The 21,287-nt window shown below is 49.9% G+C and overlaps 1 pseudogene; it reads right to left on the bottom strand.

The window, feature by feature from the left end:
• Positions 1-298: 298 nt before the first annotated feature.
• LOC121838764 overlaps positions 299-21,287 on the bottom strand; it is a 73,246-nt pseudogene continuing 52,257 nt past the window's right edge.

Genomic DNA, 21,287 nt, shown 5'->3' with positions numbered 1-21,287 from the left:
AGAAAGAAGAGGAGGAGGAGAAAGAGAAAGAAGAGGAGGAGGAAGAGGCGGAGGAGGAGAAAGTAGAGGAGGAGGAAGAAGAGGAGGAGGAGGAAGAGAAGAGGAGGAGGAGGAAGAGGCGGAGGAGGAGAAAGAGAGGAGGAGGAAGAAGAGGAGGAGGAGGAGAAAGAAGAGGAGGAGGAGGAGGTGGAGAAAGAAGAGGAGGAGGAGGAAGAGAAATAAGAGGAGGAGGAGGAAGAGGCGGAGGAGGAGGAGAAAGAAGAGGAGGAGGAGGAGGTGGAGAAAGAAGAGGCAGAGGAGGAGAAAGTAGAGGAGGAGGAAGAAGAGGAGGAGGAGGGGTAATAATCAGAACTCGTTACACCTCTGAACTATCTGCATCACTACCTTCTCCTCTCCTGTTCCTCCCATCTCCTCCTCTTCCTCTTCTTTCTCCTCCTCCTCCTCCTCCTCCTCTCCTGTTCTTCCCCTCCTCTCCTCCTTGGGGCAATGCTCTCCTTGAGGAAGAGGAGAAACAAGAGGAGGAGAGGCAATCCGCGGAGCTCCTAACGAACACAGCGTACACCACCACCCCTCCCAGACACCCTAACACCAGCACCACCACCGCCAGTGTCACGGACGCCTTGGCCCCATCCAAGGTCTCCCTTTCTGGGCTTCCCACCGGACCTTCCCCCCTCTCCTGGAGCTCCCAGTCCATAAGGGGACCTTCGGCCCAGCTCTGTCCGAGGCTGGGTGCTCTCTGCAGGTGGACGTGTCGGAGGTTGGTCCCCCTGTCCTGGTCCTCTCCTCTCTCTTTCTCTGGAGCTGCTCTCTTCTGGCGCCCCCTACTGGAGATGACGTGGTGCTGCAGGAACAGACTCCGCTTGCCGACAGCGTGATTATGGTTGTTGTAGTTGCGGTTGCCGTGGTCCCTGGAGCGCACGGTGTAGACAGCATGGATGTACCACTCATGACCAGCAGCCACCTGATGGAAGAGATGGATGAAGGGAGGAGCGATGTGGTTGTCTGACCGAGCTATCTTAAGATAAATGCACTTATTGTAAGTAGCTATTGATAAATGACAAAAAATGTAAATGTAGATGTAGGGAGGATAGGAGGAAGAGAGGAGGGAGAGAGGATAGAAGGAAGAGAGGAGGGAGAGAGGAGGGAGAGAGGAGGGAGAGAGGAGGAAGAGAGGAGGCAGAGAAGAGGGAGAGAGGAGGGAGAGAGGAGGGAGAGGGATAGAAGGAAGAGTGGAGGGAGAGGAAGAAGGAAGAGAGAAGGGAGAGAGGAGGGAGAGAGGGGGTTTATATGTATGTAGTGGAGATTACAATGCTGACTGACTGACTGACTGACTGACTGGCTGACTGACTGACTGGCTGACTGGCTGAGTTGACTGACTGAGTTGACTGGCTGACTGACTGACTGACTGGCTGACTGGCTGACTGGCTGGGTTGACTGGCTGACTGGCTGACTGGCTGACTGACTGACTGACTGACTGCTGGCTGGCTGGCTGACTGGCTGACTGGCTGGCTGGCTGACTGACTGGCTGAGTTGACTGGCTGACTGACTGACTGGCTGACTGGCTGATTGACTGACTGACTGACTGACTGGCTGACTGGCTGACTGGCTGAGTTGACTGGCTGACTGACTGACTGACCTGGAAGAGAGGAGCTGAGGAGAGGCTGAACCCGTCAGCATCAGGTTGAGAGACCAGGGGGAAAGCACCGGGTGTGTCTCCAGCCAGACGGGCCTCAAATCGGATACCTCCAAACTCTACCTCCTGGCTCTCTGGCTCAGCCTTATCCTGGGAGAGGGAGAGGTGAGAGGGAGCAAGAGAGGGGAGGGGGAGCAAGAGAGGGGAGGGGAGTGAGAGAGGGGAGGGGAGAGAGAGAGAGACAGGGAGAGAGAGAGAGAGACAGAGAGAGAGAGAGAGAGAGACAGAGAGAGAGAAAGAGAGACAGACAGACAGACAGAGAGAGAGAGACAGAGACAGAGACAGAGACAGAGACAGAGAGACAGAGAGACAGAGAGAGAGAGAGAGAGAGAGAGAGAGAGAGAGAGAGAGAGAGAGAGAAACAGAGACAGAGAGAAGAGGGGGGAAAACAGAATTCTGTTGTTGGTTTAACAATTTTATAATGTTGATAAACTACACACACAGACACACACAGACACACACAGACACACACTGTACACATTGTTACATACCAGTATCTTCAGCCTGTAGAGCAGAGACGAGGCATCGGCAAGGCAACCGTACTCTCCGTTGCCGGGGCGATATTTTGGTATGTAACCGTCAGCGCCGGTACACAGGAAGACCTGCTGTATGTGACACTGGAAGGAGTTGCCTAGCGACTGGACGGGGTCAACCATCACACGACCGTAGATCACAGCATCTAGGAGGAGAGGGACAGGTAGGGTGATGACATTTAAAATACCCAGATGCAGGACAAACGGATCACTTTGCCAGACATATGCGGGACAGTGTACTGTACATTAATGCCCTCCCCACATAAACACACAACCCCCTCATGGTGTAGTGATAAACCCCCTCATGGTGTAGTGATAAACACCCTCCCCCTCATGGTGTAGTAGTGATAAACCCCCTCATGGTGTAGTGATAAACCCCCTCCACCTCATGGTGTAGTGATAAACCCCCTCATGGTGTAGTGATAAACCCCCTCATGGTGTAGTGATAAACACCCCTCCACCTGGTGTAGTGATAAACCCCCTCATGGTGTAGTGATAAATCCCCCTCATGGTGTAGTGATAAACCCCCTCATGGTGTAGTGATAAATCCCCTCATGGTGTAGTGATAACCCCACCCCCTCATGGTGTAGTGATAAAACCCCCTCATGGTGTAGTGATAAACACCCATCCCCCCCTCATGGTGTAGTAGTGATAAACCCCCCCCTCATGGTGTAGTGATAAAACCCCCCCCTCATGGTGTAGTGATAAACCCCCTCATAGTGTAGTGATAAACACCCTCCCCTCATGGTGTAGTGATAAACACCCCTCATGGTGTAGTGATAAACCCCCCCCTCATGGTGTAGTGATAAACCCCCTCATGGTGTAGTGATAAACCCCCTCATAGTGTAGTGATAAACCCCCTCCCCCCTCATGGTGTAGTGATAAACACCCCTCATGGTGTAGTGATAACTCCCCTCCCCTCATGGTGTGGTGATAAACACCCCTCATGGTGTAGTGATAACTCCCCTCCCCCTCATGGTGTAGTGATAAACACCCCATGGTGTAGTGATAAACCCCCTCATGGTGTAGTGATAAATCCCCCTCATGGTGTAGTGATAACTCCCTCCCCCTCATGGTGTAGTGATAAACCCCCTCATGGTGTAGTGATAAACCCCTTCCCCTCATGGTGTAGTGATAAACACCTCCCCCTCATGGTGTAGTGATAAACCCCCTCATGGTGTGGTTATAAACCCCCTCATGGTGTAGTGATAAACCCCTAATGGTGTAGTGATAAACCCCCTCATGGTGTAGTGATAAACCCCCTCATGGTGTAGTGATACATCCCCTCCCCTCATGGTGTAGTGATAAACCCCCTCATGGTGTAGTGATAAATCCCCTCCCCTCATGGTGTAGTGATAACCCCCTCATGGTGCAGTGATAAACACCCCTCATGGTGTAGTGATAAATCCCCCTCATGGTTTAGTGATAAACACCCCTCATGGTGCAGTGATAAACACCCCTCATGGTGTAGTGATAAATCCCCCTCATGGTGTAGTGATAAACCCCCTCATGGTGCAGTGATAAACACCCCTCATGGTGTAGTGATAAATCCCCTCCCCCTCATGGTGTAGTGATAAACCCCCCTCATGGTGTAGTGATAAATCCCCTCTGTACCAACGGTACCACTACACCCCTGTAGTCTACTAAACCCAACGGTACCACTACACCCCTGTAGTCTACTAAACCCAACGGTACCACTACACCCCTGTAGTCTCCTAAACCCAACGGTACCACTACACCCCTGTAGTCTACTAAACCCAACGGTACCACTACACCCCCGGTAGTCTACTAAACCCAAGGGTACCACTAACGAGCGACTAATGTGTATGGAGGGGTTCACAACCATGTTTCAGTGTAGTAGGGCTCTTTATTTACTTAGTTAGGTCTTTAACTGTCTGTCTTCTACAAGTTTAGCTGGAATTTTAACCCGAAAGGGTTTTGAGAAACTTAACTGATTGTCGATAGGCCTATGACATTGGCCTACGTCTCGTGTTGCTCTGCAACGAATATCAGAATCTCTACAGCGATTGGAGAAGTGGTTAAGTTAGATGAGGAGCAGCGGTGAACAGCAATCTTCAAGTCTTTCCACAGATTTTCAATGGGATTTAAGTCTGGTCTTTGGCTGGGCCACTCAAAGCCTTTCACATTCTTGTTCTGAAGCCATTGCAGCGTTGCTTTGGCTGTGTGCTTGGGGTCATTGTCCTGTTGGAATGTAAATCTTCACACCAGTCTAAGGTCGTTTGAACTCTGAAGCAGGTTCTCTTCAAGGATTTGAATGTATTTGGCTTCATTCATTGTTCCCTATATCCTTACCAGTCTACCAGTCGCTGAAAAGCATCCCCATAGCATGATGCTGCCACCACCATGCTTCACGGTGTGGTTGGTGTTAGATGGGTGATGAGCTTTGTCTGGTTTTCTCCAGACATAGGGCTTTCACGTGCCAAACTCCAGGCATGCTGTCATGTGCCTTTTTCTCAGGAGTGGCTTCCGTCTGGCCACTCTCCCATAAAATCCAGATTGTTGAAGTGCTGTAGAGACTTCTGTCCTTCAGGCAGGTTCTTCCATATCAGATAAAGAACTCTGTAGTTCTGTCAGAGTGGTCATTGGGTTTTTGGACACCTCCCTGACCAAGGTCCCTCTTGCCTGGTTTCTCAGTTTGGTTGGACGGTCAGCTCTAGGCAGAGAGTCTGGGTAGTTCCATATTTTTTCTCTTTCCCAAAGATGGAGAACACTGTGCTCTTGGAAACTTTCAACACTGTAGAAATGGTTTTATACCCTTCCTCAGATATATACACCTCATCACAACTATATCTCAGAGATCTACAGACAGTTCCTTGGACTTCGTGGTATCGTTTCTGCACTGTCAACCGTGGGACCGTTATAGACAGGTGTGTGTCAAGGATGATCAAAGGCGATTGGATGAACCTGAGCTCCATTTGAAGTGTCATAGCAAAGGGGTGTGAATACTTATGTAAATGAGATATTTCTGTATTTCATTTTCAGTACGTTATGGGGTATTGTGTGTAGGTGGGGAATTTTAAAAATCTATGTTGAATTCAGGCTGTAACAACAACATGTGGAATAAGTCGAGGGGTGTGAATACCTTCTGAAGGCTCTGTACCAGTCAAGGGGTGTGAATACCTTCTGAAGGCTCTGTACCAGTCAAGGGGTGTGAATACCTTCTGAAGACTCTGTATCAGTCAAGGGGTGTGAATACCTTCTGAAGACTCTGTATCAGTCAAGGGGTGTGAATACCTTCTGAAGGCTCTGTATCAGTCAAGGGGTGTGAATACCTTCTGAAGGCTCAGTACCAGTCAAGGGGTGTGAATACCTTCTGAAGGCTCTGTATCAGTCAAGGGGTGTGAATACTTTCTGAAGGCTCTGTATCAGTCAAGGGGTCTGAATACCTTCTGAAGGCTCTGTACCAGTCAAGGGGTGTGAATACCTTCTGAAGACTCTGTACCAGTCAAGGGGTGTGAATACCTTCTGAAGACTCTGTATCAGTCAAGGGGTGTGAATACCTTCTGAAGGCTCTGTATCAGTCAAGGGGTGTGAATACCTTCTGAAGGCTCTGTATCAGTCAAGGGGTGTGAATACCTTCTGAAGGCTCTGTACCAGTCAAGGGGTGTGAATACCTTCTGAAGGCTCTGTACCAGTCAAGGGGTGTGAATACCTTCTGAAGGCTCTGTATCAGTCAAGGGGTGTGAATACCTTCTGAAGGCCCTGTATCAGTCAACGGGTGTGAATACCTTCTGAAGGCTCTGTACCAGTCAAGTGGTGTGAATACCTTCTGAAGGCTCAGTACCAGTCAAGGGGTGTGAATACCTTCTGAAGGCTCTGTATCAGTCAAGGGGTGTGAATACTTTCTGAAGGCTCTGTATCAGTCAAGGGGTCTGAATACCTTCTGAAGGCTCTGTATCAGTCAAGGGGTCTGAATACCTTCTGAAGGCTCTGTACCAGTCAAGGGGTGTGAATACCTTCTGAAGACTCTGTACCAGTCAAGGGGTGTGAATACCTTCTGAAGGCTCTGTACCAGTCAAGGGGTGTGAATACTTTCTGAAGGAACTGTATCTTTTCATAAGCGCAACATGACTGCAAGAGACAGGTTGGAATGTCTGCCTTAAATATGGGGACAAATCAACCTTTTATTCTAAATCAGTGGTGTTTGAATTTCTTGACAAGATTCGGGAACGTAATTGTTTAGTTGGACATAGGGCCAAAATGCGGGACTGTCCGACACAATCCTGGACATGTGGTCACCTGAGGGACAGAGTGAAGGGGGGAAAAATAATTGAAACAGTGTGTGTGTGTTCTAGGTGTCTGTGTTGTGCGTACCTTTACTAAAAGCTATGTCGTCATCCTGTCCGAATCCCATGGACCCATCAGACAGCCACAGTTCTCTCTTAGACAACAACACCAGGACTGTGTTCAGACTGAACTCTACTGGGACTGGATCACTAACCTGGAAGAGCAAGAGAGAGAAAAAGAGGGCTTTTATTCTGAAACAAAGACTTTTATTTTGAAACGTACATACAGATTCCAATGGGACTGGACCACTGACCTGGAGGGGTGTGGAGCGAGAGAGAGAGAGAAAGAGAGTGAGAAAGAGAGAGAAAGATAGAGAGAGAGAAAGAGAGCGAGCAAGGTAGAGAGAGCAATAGTGTAGACGATCATAGTAAGCACATGAATGTCCTGCTAAATATACACTATATATACAAAAGTATGTGGACCCCCCTTCAAATTAGCGGATTCGGCTATTTCAGCCACACCGGTCAGGTGTATAAAATCGAGCACACAGCCATGCAATCTCCATAGACAAACATTGGCAGTAGAATGGCCCTGCTGAAGAGCTCAGTGACTTTCAACGTGGCACCGTCATAGGATAACACCTTTCCTTTCAAATTTCTGCCCTGCTAGAGCTTCCCCGGACAACTGTAAGAGCTGTTATTGTGAAGTGGAAACGTCTAGGAGCAACAACGGCTCAGCCGCGAAGTGGTAGGCCACACAAGCTCACAGAACGGGGCCGTCGAGTGCTGAAGCACGTAGAGCTTAAAATTCATAACCGAGTTCCAAACTGCCTCTGGAAACAATGTCAGCACAGTAACTGTTTTGTCGGGAGGTTCATGAAATGAGTTTCTGTGGATGAAGAGCCGCACACGAGCCGTGCGCAAAGCCAAACGTCTGCTGGAGTGGTGCTGGAATACCATGAGGGGGCTGGAGTGGTGCTGGAATACCATGCGGGGGCTGTAGTGGTGCTGGAATACCATGTGGGGGCTGTAGTGGTGCTGGAATACCATGTGGGGGCTGTAGTGGTGCTGGGGGCTGGAATGCTGGACCATGAGGGGGCTGGAGTGGTGCTGGAATACCATGCAGGGGCTGGGTGGTGCTGGAATACTGGGGGGCTGGAGTGGTGCTGGAATACCATGTGGGGGCTGGAGTGGGGGAATACCATGAGGGGGCTCGAGTGGTGCTGGAATACCATGGGGGGCTGGAGTGGTGCTGGAATGAGGGGCTGGATGGTGCTGGAATACCATGGGGGCTGGAGTGGTGCTGGAATATCATGAGGGGGCTGGAGTGGTGCTGGAATACCATGAGGGGCTGGAGTGGTGCTGGAATACCATGTGGGGGCTGGAGTGGTGCTGGAATACCATGCAGGGGGCTGGAGTGGTGCTGGAATACCATGAGGGGGCTGGAGTGGTGCTGGAATACCATGAGGGGGCTGGAGTGGTGCTGGAATACCATGAGGGGGCTGGAGTGGTGCTGGAATACCATGAGGGGCTGGAGTGGTGCTGGAATACCATGCAGGGGGCTGGAGTGGTGCTGGAATACCATGCGGGGGCTGGAGTGGTGCTGGAATACCATGCAGGGGCTGGAGTGGTGCTGGAATACCATGCAGGGGCTGGAGTGGTGCTGGAATACCATGCGGGGCTGGAGTGGTGCTGGAATACCATGCGGGGGCTGGAGTGGTGCTGGAATACCATGCGAGGGCTGGAGTGGTGCTGGAATACCATGCGGGGCTGGAGTGGTGCTGGAATACCATGCGAGGGCTGGAGGGTGCTGGAATACTGGAGGGCTGGTGCTGGAATACCATGCGGGGCTGGAGTGGTGCTGGAATACCATGCGGGGGCTGGAGTGGTGCTGGAATACCATGCAGGGCTGGAGTGGTGCTGGAATACCATGCAGGGGCTGGAGTGGTGCTGGAATACCATGCGGGGGCTGGAGTGGTGCTGGAATACCATGTGGTGGTGCTGGAATACCATGCGGGGGGCTGGAGTGGTGCTGGAATGCCTGGATGAGGGGCTGGAGTGGTGCTGGAATACCATGCGGGGGCTGGAGTGGTGCTGGAATACCATGAGGAGGGTGCTGGAATACCATGCGAGGGCTGGGGGTGCTGGTGCTGGAATACCATGCGGGGGCTGGAGTGGTGCTGGAATACCATGCGGGGGCTGGAGTGGTGCTGGAATACCATGCGGGGCTGGAGTGGTGCTGGAATACCATGCGGGGGCTGGAGTGGTGCTGGAATACCATGCGAAGGCTGGAGTGGTGCTGGAATACCATGCGAAGGCTGGAGTGGTGCTGGAATACCATGCGAGGGCTGGAGTGGTGTAAAGCTCACCACCATTGGACTTTAGAACAGTGGAAACATGTTCTCTGGAGTGATGAATCACACTTCACTATCTGGCAGTCTGACGGACATATCTGGGTTTGGCGAATTCCAGGAGGACGCTACCTGCCTGAATGCATAGTGCCAACTGTAAGGTTTGGTGGAGGAGGAATAATGGTCTGGGGATGTTTTTCATGGTCCGGGCCCCTTAGTTGCAGTGATGGGAAATCTATAGCATACAATGACATTCTAGATGATTCTGGACTTCCAACTTTGTGGCAACAGTTTGGGGAAGGCCCTTTCCTGTTTCAGCATGACAATGCCCCCGTGCACGAAGCGAGGAACATGCAGAAATGGTTTGTTGAGATCAGTGTGGAAGAACTTGACAGGCCTGCACAGAGCCCTGACCTCAACCCCAGCGAACATCTTTGGGATGAATTGGAACACTAACCTCACTAATGCTCTTGTGGCTGAATGGAGCAAGTCCCCACAGCAATGTGGAAAGCCTTCCCAGAAGAGAGGAGGCTGTTATAGCAGCAATGTTCCAACATCTAGTGGAAAGCCTTCCCAGAAGAGTGGAGGCTGTTATAGCAGCAATGTTCCAACATCTAGTGGAAAGCCTTCCCAGAAGAGTGGAGGCTGTTATAGCAGCAATGTTCCAACATCTAGTGGAAAGCCTTCCCAGAAGAGTGGAGGCTGTTATAGCAGCAATGTTCCAACATCTAGTGGAAAGCCTTCCCAGAAGAGTGGAGGCTGTTATAGCAGCAATGTTCCAACATCTAGTGGAAAGCCGTCCCAGAAGAGTGGAGGCTGTTATAGCAGCAATGTTCCTACATCTAGTGGAAAGCCTTCCCAGAAGAATGGAGGCTGTTATAGCAGCAATGTTCCAACATCTAGTGGAAAGCCTTCCCAGAAGAGTAGAGGCTGTTATAGCAGCAATGTTCCTGGATCTGTGGAAAGCCTTCCCAGAAGAGTGGAGGCTGTTATAGCAGCAATGTTCCTACATCTAGTGGAAAGCCTTCCCAGAAGAGTGGAGGCTGTTATAGCAGCAATGTTCCAACATCTAGTGGAAAGCCGTCCCAGAAGAGTGGAGGCTGTTATAGCAGCAATGTTCCACATCTAGTGGAAAGCCTTCCCAGAAGAATGGAGGCTGTTATAGCAGCAATGTTCCAACATCTAGTGGAAAGCCTTCCCAGAAGATTAGAGGCTGTTATAGCAGCAATGTTCCTACATCTAGTGGAAAGCCTTCCCAGAAGAGTGGAGGCTGTTATAGCAGCAATGTTCCAACATCTAGTGGAAAGCCGTCCCAGAAGAGTGGAGGCTGTTATAGCAGCAATGTTCCTACATCTAGTGGAAAGCCTTCCCAGAAGAATGGAGGCTGTTATAGCAGCAATGTTCCAACATCTAGTGGAAAGCCTTCCCAGAAGAGTAGAGGCTGTTATAGCAGCAATGTTCCTACATCTAGTGGAAAGCCTTCCCAGAAGAGTGGAGGCTGTTATAGCAGCAATGTTCCTACATCTAGTGGAAAGCCTTCCTAGAAGAGTGGAGGCTGTTATAGCAGCAATGTTCCAACATCTAGTGGAAAGCCTTCCCAGAAGAGTAGAGGCTGTTATAGCAGCAATGTTCCAACATCTAGTGGAAAGCCTTCCCAGAAGAGTGGAGGCTGTTATAGCAACAATGTTCCTACATCTAGTGGAAAGCCTTCCCAGAAGAGTAGAGGCTGTTATAGCAGCAATGTTCCAACATCTAGTGGAAAGCCTTCCCAGAAGAGTGGAGGCTGTTATAGCAACAATGTTCCTACATCTAGTGGAAAGCCTTCCCAGAAGAGTGGAAACTGTTAAAGCTCTTGACCACTTTAAGATTTCCACTTTAACCTTCATGGACAATAAAGTTTTAAAAACTTGAACTTGACCCCACCTGTTGGAAGCGTACGTCCAGGCTGAATGAAAGGGGGGGTCTAGGGTGGCAGACCGGGGGGTCAGTGTGCCCCCCCTCAGGGATCAGACAGGGGAGCAGAGCCACCGTGTAGGAGCCAGAGTAGTCACGTACCTGACACAGGTAGATATACACACACACACAGACACAGACTTGTAAGTAAGCATTTCACGGTAAGGTCTACACATCTAATCAAATCCAATGTATTTATAAAGTCCTTCTTACATCAGCTGATATCTCAAAGTGCTGTACAGAAACCCAGCCTAAAACCCCAAACAGCAAGCAATGCAGGTGTAGAAGCACGTTGTCCACCTGTTGTATTCGGCGCATGTGACAAATACAATTTGATTTGAAGGGAGAATGTTGGAGGAGACGCATAGAAAAGTAGGATGTGGTGGAGTGTGTGTGTGTGTGTGTGTGTGTGTGTGTGTGTGTGTGTGTGTGTGTGTGTGTGTGTGTGGACTCACAGCCAGCTGAGACACAAAGCTCCAGGCCTGCAGGGTGTGTGTGAGGGTGGTCTCAGACCGGACCAGAAATAGAGAGAACAGCAGGCCGGAGTGGGCATCTGATGTTACTACTGAGGACCCTGATACACCTGGGGTGGGGGGGTAGAGAAGGGAGGCAGGGAGGAGAGGTATGGAGGGAGGAGAGGGAGGGAGGGAGGGGTAGAGAAGGGGTGTGAGAGAGGGAGGGAGGAGAGGGAGGGGTAGAGAGGGAGGGAGGGGGAGAGGGAGGTAGGTAGGTAGGAGAGGTAGGGGAGGGAGGGGAGGGAGGGGTAGAGAAGGGGTGTGAGAGAGAGGGAGGGAGGAGAGGGAGAGAGGGGAGGGAGGAGAGGTAGGGGAGGGAGGGGAAGAGAAGGGGTGTGAGAGAGAGGGAGGGAGGAGAGGGAGGAGAGGTAGTGGAGGGAGGGGTAGAGAAGGGGTGTGAGAGAGAGGGGGAGGAGAGGTAGGGGAGGGAGGGGTAGAGAAGGGGTGTGAGAGAGAGGGAGGGAGGAGAGGGAGGAGAGGTAGTGGAGGGAGGGGTAGAGAAGGGGTGTGAGAGAGAGGGGGAGGAGAGGTAGGGGAGGAGGGGTAGAGAAGGGTGTGAGAGAGAGGGAGGGAGGAGAGGGAGGAGAGGTAGTGGAGGGAGGGGTAGAGAAGGGGTGTGAGAGAGAGAGAACGTTGTTCAGCCAATCCCTCCTAAATTACTTGAAGAGGAATCTGCCATGGGAGTGCCACATGGTGACATTAGCAGAGTATACTAGAAATTGTAAACATTCTGGTAGTACCTGGGTGCGACAGGATAAAGTGTCCCCGGAAACGAGCCTCTGTCCTGAAGGTGACCACCAGACGTCCCTCTCCGTTGATACGCATGCTGGTGGGGTGCAGAGAGCCTGGAGAGAGAGAGGGAAGTCATGAACTCTCAGTGAAATGCTCAGTGAGTGTATGTCTGTCTGTCTATGTTCCAGTGTCTGTCTGTCTATGTTCCAGTGTCTGTCTGTCTGTCTGTCTGTCTGTCTGTCTGTCTGTCTGTCTGTCTGTCTCTGTCTGTCTGTCTGTCTGTCTGTCTGTCTGTCTGTCTGTCTGTCTGTCTGTCTGCCTATGTTCCAGTGTCTGTCTGTTCCAGTATGTTCCAGTGTCTGTCTGTCTGTCTGTCTGCCTATGTTCCAGTGTCTGTCTGTCTATGTTCCAGTGTCTGTCTGTCTGTCTGTCTGTCTGCCTATGTTCCAGTGTCTGTCTGTCTATGTTCCAGTGTCTGTCTGTCTGTCTGTCTGTCTGTCTGTCTGTCTGTCTGTCTGTCTGTCTGTCTGTCTGTCTGTCTGTCTGTCTGTCTGCCTATGTTCCAGTGTCTGTCCGTCTGCCTATGCTCCAGTGGGTGTCTGTCTGTCTGCCTGTGTTCCAGTGGGTGTCTGTCTGTCTGCCTATCTGTTCCAATGTCTGTCTGTCTGCCTGTGTTCCAATGTCTGTCTGTCTGTCTGTCTGTCTGTCTGTCTGTCTGTCTGTCTGTCTGTCTGTCTGTCTGTCTGTCTGTCTGTCTGTCTGTCCTGTCTGCCTATGCTCCAGTGGGTGTCTGTCTGTCTGCCTGTGCTCCAGTGGGTGTCTGTCTGTCTGCCTATGTTCCAGTGTCTGTCTGTCTGCCTATGTTCCAATGTCTGTCTGTCTGTCTGTCTGTCTGTCTGTCTGTCTGTCTGTCTGTCTGTCTGTCTGTCTGTCTGTCTGTCTGTCTGTCTGTCTGTCTGTCTATGTTCCAATGTCTGTCTGTCTGCCTATGTTCCAGTGTCTGTCTGTCTGCCTATGTTCCAGGGTGTGTCTGTCTGCCTACATTCCAGTGTCTGTCTGTCTGCCTATGTTCCAGTGTCTGTCTGTCTATGTTCCAATGTCTGTCTGTCTGTCTGTCTGTCTGTCTGTCTGTCTGTCTGTCTGTCTGTCTGTCTGTCTGTCTGTCTGTCTGTCTGTCTGTCTGTCTGTCTGTCTGTCTGTCTGTCTGTCTGTGTTCCGGTGTGTGTCTGTCTGCCTATGTTCCAGTGTCTGTCTGTCTGTCTGTCTGTCTGTCTGTCTGTCTGTCTGTCTGTCTGTCTGTCTGTCTGTCTGTCTGTCTGTCTGTCTGCCTATGTTCCAGTGTGTGTCTGTCTGTCTATGTTCCAGGGTGTGTGTGAGCCTGCGTTCCATCCGTTCCTGTCTGTCCTTGTGTCTGCCTACCTTGCAGCGGAGCATTGGGAGGGCTGCCTATCCCGTCACTCCACAGGATAGACGTGTCATAGGTGAAGGTCATGCGGAGGTCAGATCGGAGGTCAAAGGTGAGCCAGCCGCCAGGGGCCGACGGGGAGTGGAACACGTAGGAGACGAATAGAGGGACACGTAACGTCACATACGACTGGACCGCATTCAGGACCTAAAGACAGGGGAAAGGATGGAGACACGTTGATGAAGACAGGGGAATGGAGACACGGCGCCGACAGAGATGGCCTGTGTTCTGCCTTTCAACCGGGACAACAGAATGGATCCTATGCGAATATGCGACCCAAAAAACGACTCCGAAAAAAGAGGGAAACGTGGCGGTCTTCTGGTCAGACTCCGGAGACGGGCACATCGTGCACCACTCCCTAGTATTCTTCTCGCCAATGTCCAGTCTCTTGACAACAAGGTTGATGAAATCCGAGCAAGGGTAGCATTCCAGAGGGACATCAGAGACTGTAACGTTCTTTGCTTCACGGAAACATGGCTCACTGGAGAGACGCTATCCGAGGCGGTGCAGCCAGCGGGTTTCTCCACGCATCGCGCCGACAGAAACAAACATCTTTCTGGTAAGAAGAGGGGCGGGGGCGTATGCCTTATGGCTAACGAGACATGGTGTGACGAAAGAAACATACAGGAACTCAAATCCTTCTGTTCACCTGATTTAGAATTCCTCACAATCAAATGTAGACCGCATTATCTACCAAGAGAATTCTCTTCGATTATAATCACAGCCGTATATATCCCCCCAAGCAGACACATCGATGGCTCTGAACAAACTTTATTTGACTCTTTGCAAACTGGAATCCATTTATCCGGAGGCTGCATTCATTGTAGCTGGGGATTTTAACAAGGCTAATCTGAAAACAAGACTCCCTAAATTTTATCAGCATATCGATTGCGCAACCAGGGGTGGAAAAACCTTGGATCATTGTTACTCTAACTTCCGCGACGTATATAAGGCCCTGCCCCGCCCTCCTTTCGGAAAAGCTGACCACGACTCCATTTTGTTGATCCCTGCCTACAGACAGAAACTAAAACAAGAGGCTCCCACGCTGAGGTCTGTCCAACGCTGGTCCGACCAAGCTGACTCCACACTCCAAGACTGCTTCCATCATGTGGACTGGAATATGTTTCGTATTGCGTCAGATAACAATATTGACGAATACGCTGATTCGGTGTGCGAGTTCATTAGAACGTGCGTTGAAGATGTCGTTCCCATAGCAACGATTAAAACATTCCCTAACCAGAAACCGTGGATTGATGGCAGCATTCGCATGAAACTGAAAGCGCAAACTACTGCTTTTAATCAGGGCAAGGTGAACAGTGCAGCTATTCCCTCCGCAAGGCTATCAAACAAGCTAAGCGTCAGTACAGAGACAAAGTAGAATCTCAATTCAACGGCTCAGACACAAGAGGCATGTGACAGGGTCTACAGTCAATCACGGACTACAAGAAGAAATCCAGCCCAGTCACGGACCAGGATGTCTTGCTCCCAGGCAGACTAAATAACTTTTTTGCCCGCTTTGAGGACAATACAGTGCCACTGACACGGCCTGCAATGAAAACATGCGGTCTCTCCTTCACTGCAGCCGAGGTGAGTAAGACATTTAAACGTGTTAACCCTCGCAAGGCTGCAGGCCCAGACGGCATCCCCAGCCGCGCCCTCAGAGCATGCGCAGACCAGCTGGCCGGTGTGTTTACGGACATATTCAATCAATCCCTATACCAGTCTGCTGTTCCCACATGCTTCAAGAGGGCCACCATTGTTCCTGTTCCCAAGAAAGCTAAGGTAACTGAGCTAAACGACTACTGCCCCGTAGCACTCACTTCCGTCATCATGAAGTGCTTTGAGAGACTAGTCAAGGACCATATCACCTCCACCCTACCTGACACCCTAGACCCACTCCAATTTGCTTATCGCCCAAATAGGTCCACAGACGATGCAATCTCAACCACACTGCACACTGCCCTAACCCATCTGGACAAGAGGAATACCTACGTGAGAATGCTGTTCATCGACTACAGCTCGGCATTCAACACCATAGTACCCTCCAAGTTCGTCATCAAGCTCGAGACCCTGGGTCTCGACCCCGCCCTGTGCAACTGGGTATTGGACTTCCTGACGGGCCGCCCCCAGGTGGTGAGGGTAGGCAACAACATCTCCACCCCGCTGATCCTCAACACTGGGGCCCCACAAGGGTGCGTTCTGAGCCCTCTCCTGTACTCCCTGTTCACCCACGACTGCGTGGCCACGCACGCCTCCAACTCAATCATCAAGTTTGCGGACGACACAACAGTGGTAGGCTTGATTACCAACAACGACGAGACGGCCTACAGGGAGGAGGTGAGGGCCCTCGGAGTCTGGTGTCAGGAAAATAACCTCACACTCAACGTCAACAAAACTAAGGAGATGATTGTGGACTTCAGGAAACAGCAGAGGGAACACCCCCCTATCCACATCGATGGAACAGTAGAGGAGAGGGTAGCAAGTTTTAAGTTCCTCGGCATACACATCACAGACAAACTGAATTGGTCCACTCACACAGACAGCATTGTGAAGAAGGCGCAGCAGCGCCTCTTCAACCTCAGGAGGCTGAAGAAATTCAGCTTGTCACCAAAAGCACTCACAAACTTCTACAGATGCACAATCGAGAGCATCCTGGCGGGCTGTATCACCGCCTGGTACGGCAACTGCTCCGCCCACAACCGTAAGGCTCTCCAGAGGGTAGTGAGGTCTGCACAACGCATCACCGGGGCAAACTACCTGCCCTCCAGGACACCTACACCACCCGATGTTAAAGGAAGGCCATAAAGATCATCAAGGACATCAACCACCCGAGCCACTGCCTGTTCACCCCGCTATCATCCAGAAGGCGAGGTCAGTACAGGTGCATCAAAGCTGGGACCGAGAGACTGAAAAACAGCTTCTATCTCAAGGCCATCAGACTGTTAAACAGCCACCACTAACATTGAGTGGCTGCTGCCAACACACTGACACTGACTCAACTCCAGCCACTTTAATAATGGGAATTGATGGGAAATGTAAATATATCACTAGCTACTTTAAACAATGCTACCTTATATAATGTTACTTACCCTACATTATTCATCTCATATGTATACGTTGATACTGTACTCTATATCATCGACTGCATCCTTATGTAATACATGTATCACTAGCCACTTTAACTATGCCACTTTGTTTACATACTTATCTCATATGTATATTCTGTACTCGATACCATCTACTGTATCTTGCCTATGCTGCTCTGTACCATCACTCATTCATATATCCTTATGTACATATTCTTTATCCCCTTACACTGTGTATAAGACAGTAGTTTTGGAATTGTTAGTTAGATTACTTGTTGGTTATTACTGCATTGTCGGAACTAGAAGCACAAGCATTTCGCTACACTCGCATTAACATCTGCTAACCATGTGTATGTGACAAATAAAATTTCAGTTGATTTGACGTTGATGAAGACAGGAGAATGGATGGAGACACGTTGAGGACCTGAAGACAGGAGAATGGATGGACACACGTTGATGACCTGAAGACAGGAGAATGGATGGAGACACGTTGATGACCTAAAGACAGGAGAATGGATGGAGACACGTTGAGGACCTGAAGACAGGAGAATGGATGGAGACACGTTGAGGACCTGAAGACAGGAGAATGGATGGAGACACATTGAGGACCTAAAGACAGGAGAATGGAGACACGTTGAGGACCTAAAGACAGGAGAATGGATGGAGACACGTTGAGGACCTGAAGACAGGAGAATGGATGGAGACACGTTGAGGACCTAAAGACAGGGAATGGATGGAGACACGTTGAGGACCTGAAGACAGGAGAATGGATGGAGACACGTTGAGGACCTGAAGACAGGAGAATGGATGGAGACACGTTGAAGACCTAAAGACAGGGAATGGATGGAGACACGTTGAGGACCTGAAGACAGGAGAATGGATGGAGACACGTTGATGAAGACAGGAGAATGGATGGAGACACGTTGAGGACCTGAAGACAGGAGAATGGATGGAGACACGTTGAGGACCTGAAGACAGGGAATGGATGGAGACACGTTGATGACCTGGAGACAGGAGAATGGATGGAGACACGTTGAGGACCTAAAGACAGGAGAATGGATGGAGACACGTTGAGGACCTAAAGACAGGAGAATGGATGGAGACACGTTGAGGACCTGAAGACAGGGGAATGGATGGAGACACGTTGAGGACCTGAAGACAGGAGAATGGATGGAGACACGTTGATGAAGACAGGAGAATGGATGGAGACACGTTGAGGACCTGAAGACAGGAGAATGGATGGAGACACGTTGAGGACCTGGAGACAGGAGAATAGATGGAGACACGTTGAGGACCTGAAGACAGGAGAATGGATGGAGACACGTTGAGGACCTAAAGACAGGAGAATGGATGGAGACACATTGATGACCTGAAGACAGGAGAATGGAGACACGTTGAGGACCTGAAGACAGGAGAATGAATGTAGACACGTTGAGGACCTGAAGACAGGAGAATGGATGGAGACACGTTGATGACCTGAAGACAGGAGAATGGATGGAGACACGTTGAGGACCTGAAGACAGGAGAATGGATGAAGACACGTTGAGGACCTGAAGTCAGGGAATGCATGGAGACACGTTGAGGAACTGAAGACAGGGAAATGGAGACACGTTGAGGACCTGAAGACAGGAGAATGGATGGAGACACGTTGAGGACCTGAAGACAGGGAATGGAGACACGTTGAGGACCTGAAGACAGGAGAATGGATGGAGACACGTTGAGGACCTAAAGACAGGAGAATGGATGGAGACACGTTGAGGACCTGAAGACAGGAGAATGGATGGAGACACGTTGAGGACCTGAAGACAGGGGAATGGATGGAGACACGTTGAGGACCTGGAGACAGGAGAATGGATGGAGACACGTTGAGGACCTAAAGACAGGAGAATGGATGGAGACACGTTGAGGACCTAAAGACAGGAGAATGGATGGAGACACGTTGAGGACCTGAAGACAGGGAATGGATGGAGACACGTTGAGGACCTGAAGACAGGAGAATGGATGGAGACACGTTGATGAAGACAGGAGAATGGATGGAGACACGTTGAGGACCTGAAGACAGGAGAATGGATGGAGACACGTTGAGGACCTGGAGACAGGAGAATGGATGGAGACACGTTGAGGACCTGAAGACAGGAGAATGGATGGAGACACGTTGAGGACCTAAAGACAGGAGAATGGATGGAGACACATTGATGACCTGAAGACAGGAGAATGGAGACACGTTGAGGACCTGAAGACAGGAGAATGAATGTAGACACGTTGAGGACCTGAAGACAGGAGAATGGATGGAGACACATTGAGGACCTGAAGACAGGAGAATGGATGGAGACACGTTGAGGACCTGAAGACAGGAGAATGGATGAAGACACGTTGAGGACCTGAAGACAGGGAATGCATGGAGACACGTTGAGGAACTGAAGACAGGGAATGGAGACACGTTGAGGACCTGAAGACAGGAGAATGGATGGAGACACGTTGAGGACCTGAAGACAGGGAATGGAGACACGTTGAGGACCTGAAGACAGGAGAATGGATGGAGACACGTTGAGGACCTAAAGACAGGAGAATGGATGGAGACACGTTGAGGACCTGAAGACAGGAGAATGGATGGAGACACGTTGAGGACCTAAAGACAGGAGAATGGATGGAGACACGTTGAGGACCTAAAGACAGGAGAATGGATGGAGACACGTTGAGTACTTGAAGACAGGAGAATGGATGGAGACACGTTGATGAAGACAGGAGAATGGATGGAGACACGTTGAGGACCTGAAGACAGGAGAATGGATGGGGACACGTTGAGGACCTGAAGACAGGGAATGGAGACACGTTGAGGACCTGAAGACAGGAGAATGGATGGAGACACGTTGAGGACCTAAAGACAGGAGAATGGATGGAGACACGTTGAGGACCTGAAGACAGGAGAATGGATGGAGACACGTTGAGGACCTAAAGACAGGAGAATGGATGGAGACACCTTGAGGACCTAAAGACAGGAGAATGGATGGAGACACGTTGAGTACTTGAAGACAGGAGAATGGATGGAGACACGTTGATGAAGACAGGAGAATGGATGGAGACACGTTGAGGACCTGAAGACAGGAGAATGGATGGGGACACGTTGAGGACCTAAAGACAGGGGAATGGATGGAGACACGTTGAGGACCTGAAGACAGGAGAATGGATGGAGACACGTTGAGGACCTGGAGACAGGGGAATGGATGGAGACACGTTGAGGAACTGAAGACAGGGGAATGGAGACACGTTGAGGACCTGAAGACAGGAGAATGGATGGAGACACGTTGAGGACCTGAAGACAGGGGAATGGAGACACGTTGAGGACCTGAAGACAGGGGAATGGATGGAGACACGTTGATGAATCACTCTGATGTCATCACTGGCCCTCTGTGATGTCATCACTGTATTCTCTAACAGAACGTTGGTTGGCCCTCTGCGAAGTCATCACTGTATTCTCTAACAGAACGTTGGTTGGCCCTCTGTGATGTCATCACTGTATTCTCTAACAGAACGTTGGTTGGCCCTCTGTGATGTCATCACTGTATTCTCTAACAGAACGTTGGTTGGCCCTCTGTGATGTCATCACTGTATTCTCTAACAGAACGTTGGTTGGCCCTCTGTGATGTCATCACTGTATTCTCTAACAGAACGTTGGTTGGCCCTCTGTGATGTCACGTTCGTTAATACGTTGCTATTGTTTTCATTTATAAAGCCCTTTTGCAAAAAGTCCCACTGTACTTAACATCATTAGTAAACTTTAGACATACGAGGTATCACACCTTTGGTCTCTGCTGAGTTGGGTAAATCATGTTTTAGTTTTTGTTGCACCTTATTAAACAATCTTGAAAATATTCTGAAATGTGATGTTTTGGTGCCTCTAGAAAGCTGAATGAGGACAGTCTTACCTTGTCTCTGTGTTGTTCCTTTCTCCTTGAATTTTATTTATTTATTTTCACGTGTGTATTTTCTGTAATTCAGGGCTCATCTGTAAACTAGACCTTGGTCTCAGTACGACTCCCTGATCAAATAAAGGTTCAATGAATAAACAAAGAAAAAAAAGAACCAATGAAAAGCCAGGACACTAGGGTGTGAGGTGTGTAGGGCAGGTTCAGGGAAGTGTGGTGCCATATGGAGGAAGCCTGACCGAGTCTTTGTTTTGACCTGTCGAGTCCATGTGAAGGTAAAGAGATAAGGAGAAGAAGTGGCATTAGAGATAAGGAGAGGAAGTAGCATTAGAGATAAGGAGAGGAAGTAGCATTAGAGATAAGGGGAGGAAGTAGCATTAGAGATAAGGAGAAGAAGTAGCATTAGAGATAAGGGGAGGAAGTAGCATTAGAGATAAGGAGAGGAAGTAGCATTAGAGATAAGGGGAGGAAGTAGCATTAGAGCTAAGGAGAAGAAGTGGCATTAGAGATAAGGGAGGAAGTAGCATTAGAGCTAAGGAGAAGAAGTGGCATTAGAGATAAGGGGAGGAAGTGGCATTAGAGATAAGGAGAAGAAGTAGCATTAGAGCTAAGGGGAGGAAGTAGCATTAGAGCTAAGGAGAAGAAGTAGCATTAGAGATCAGGGAGGAAGTAGCATTAGAGCTAAGGAGAAGAAGTGGCATTAGAGATAAGGGGAGAAGTAGCATTAGAGATAAGGAGAGGAAGTAGCATTAGAGATAAGGGGAGGAAGTAGCATTAGAGCTAAGG

This window comes from Oncorhynchus tshawytscha, linkage group LG15 (genome assembly GCF_018296145.1).
Source record: "Oncorhynchus tshawytscha isolate Ot180627B linkage group LG15, Otsh_v2.0, whole genome shotgun sequence".
Taxonomy (NCBI): domain Eukaryota; kingdom Metazoa; phylum Chordata; class Actinopteri; order Salmoniformes; family Salmonidae; genus Oncorhynchus; species Oncorhynchus tshawytscha.
Note: the sequence above shows the minus strand (reverse complement) of the source record. Positions and strands in the feature narration are given on the sequence as shown.